The following is a 2,500-nucleotide window of genomic DNA, read 5'->3' on the forward strand; positions in this document are numbered from 1 at the left end:
GACATGGTTCTCCAACGCGGAGTAAATGTTATGGCTGGTTGAGAACCGACTTATCCGGAGCGAATCCCATCTGTCCACGGTGACTAACACGGTCAATAATAAGAACGGCTATTATTCCTTTACATGAAAGCCGTTTCCATGAGGATATCACTACCTTTTTATTAAATAAAGGCAATGAAGGGAACGTACAAGTCCAAACAAACGATTAAAAATTGCTTTTTTTTTGGATATTGCGAAATATGGGCGAGGGAAGGGGATATTTCCATGCCTGGCTTATAATGTCGAGGAAAATGAATTAAGTGTTAAGTAACGATATATATATGTTGAAAGGTTGACTTGGTTTGTAACTGATGTAACGATTTTTGCAATTCTTCCGGGAAAAAATCCGCAAGTGAAGCGAATTTAATGCGCAAATTATTCGCTGAAAACGAATAAATTACTTGGAAAAATTTTCTAAGTGCCGATTAATAATAATAAAGTAAGAAGTAAGGGTAAACTGGGAAGGACATGCAGAGAGAACGTAATCTTTGGAAAATGGTCGAAAATTTTCTAAGTCCCGCAAAAAATCGGCGTTTTGGACCAGTCTTTTTGCCCAGAATCTCCGAAAAACACCGGCGATTGCGCCATTCTGAGCAATGTCCAAGGGGATCCCAAAATGATTTTGACTTATATGTGGAGTATCGCATTGGCGAGTCCAACCGGTCAGCAAATGGCGAGGAAGTGATTCGGGGTTGGTTCTCGGTCTCTTCGGATCTCGCCCACCTCTACCTAGTCCCTTTTGGATTTGGAACACGAAAGTATAAATTTTCGGGCAAATACCGACGCCATGCGGGTTGCCGGGAAACCCCCGGTCGATTCCCGGTGTCGAGTGGGCTCGGAGTCGGTGAAAATTGAACGTTCTCCTCGCGAGAAAATCGAGCTAAGCGTGGTCCCGGTGGGTGATTCCGCCGGGAACATAGCCCATGCAAGCTCCCTGGTTGATCCTGCCAGTAGTCATATGCTTGTCTCAAAGATTAAGCCATGCATGTCTCAGTACTAACCGCTTTAAGGCGAAACCGCGAATGGCTCATTAAATCAGTTATGGTTCCTTGGATCTTACCCACACTTACATGGATAACTGTGGTAATTCTAGAGCTAATACATGAAACTCGTGCCTCGACCAGTGATGGAAGGGGTGCTTTTATTAGAACAAAACCAATCGGTCGGTCTTCCGTCCGTTGCCTTGGTGACTCTGAATAACTTTTGGCTGATCGCACGGTCTGAGCGCCGGCGACGCATCTTTCAAATGTCTGCCTTATCAACTTTCGATGGTAGGTTCTGCGCCTACCATGGTTGTAACGGGTGACGGGGAATCAGGGTTCGATCCCGGAGAGGGAGCCTGAGAAACGGCTACCACATCCAAGGAAGGCAGCAGGCGCGCAAATTACCCACTCCCGGAACGGGGAGGTAGTGACGAAAAATAACGATACGGGACTCATCCGAGGCCCCGTAATCGGAATGAGAACACTTTAAATCCTTTAACGAGGATCTATTGGAGGGCAAGTCTGGTGCCAGCAGCCGCGGTAATTCCAGCTCCAATAGCGTATATTAAAGTTGTTGCGGTTAAAAAGCTCGTAGTCGGAGGTGTGTCTCGGACGGTCGGTTCGCCGCTTGTCGGTGCTCAACTGGCCGGTCCGGACGTCCTGCCGGTGGGGTCCGCGAGGCTCCGTTATCCTTCTTTGGTCCTCTTCACCGAGTGCCTTGGTGGGCCGGCACGTTTACTTTGAACAAATTAGAGTGCTCAAAGCAGGCCGTTGGTCGCCTGAATACTGTGTGCATGGAATAATGGAATAGGACCTCGGTTCCATTTTGTTGGTTTTCAGAACTCGAGGTAATGATTAATAGGGACGGACGGGGGCATTCGTATTGCGACGTTAGAGGTGAAATTCTTGGATCGTCGCAAGACGAACCGATGCGAAAGCATTTGCCAAGAACGTTTTCGTTGATCAAGAACGAAAGTTAGAGGTTCGAAGGCGATCAGATACCGCCCTAGTTCTAACCATAAACGATGCCAGCTAGCCATCCGCCGAAGTTCCTTCTATGACTCGGCGGGCAGCTTCCGGGAAACCAAAGCTCTTGGGTTCCGGGGGAAGTATGGTTGCAAAGCTCAAACTTAAAGGAATTGACGGAAGGGCACCACCAGGAGTGGAGCCTGCGGCTTAATTTGACTCAACACGGGAAACCTCACCAGGCCCAGACACCGGTAGGATTGACAGAATAAGAGCTCTTTCTTGATTCGGTGGGTGGTGGTGCATGGCCGTTCTTAGTTGGTGGAGCGATTTGTCTGGTTAATTCCGATAACGAACGAGACTCTGGCCTGCTAACTAGGCGTCGGAATCTATTATGCTTCCGACGTAGCTATCTTCTTAGAGGGACAGGCGGCTCCTAGCCGCACGAGATTGAGCAATAACAGGTCTGTGATGCCCTTAGATGTTCTGGGCCGCACGCGCGCTACACTGAA

At 48.3% G+C, this 2,500-nt stretch overlaps 1 non-coding gene across 1 annotated transcript in view; it reads left to right on the forward strand.

The window, feature by feature from the left end:
• Positions 1 to 970: 970 nt before the first annotated feature.
• Positions 971 to 2,500, forward strand: part of LOC139694872 (small subunit ribosomal RNA) — a 1,865-nt gene continuing 335 nt past the window's right edge. The window contains exon 1 of the ribosomal RNA XR_011702227.1: positions 971 to 2,500. This exon is cut by the window's right edge and continues 335 nt beyond it. This is a non-coding gene — a ribosomal RNA (small subunit ribosomal RNA).

Source organism: Hetaerina americana, unplaced genomic scaffold (genome assembly GCF_022747635.1).
Source record: "Hetaerina americana unplaced genomic scaffold, ioHetAmer1.1.p SCAF_584, whole genome shotgun sequence".
Lineage (NCBI taxonomy): Eukaryota > Metazoa > Arthropoda > Insecta > Odonata > Calopterygidae > Hetaerina > Hetaerina americana.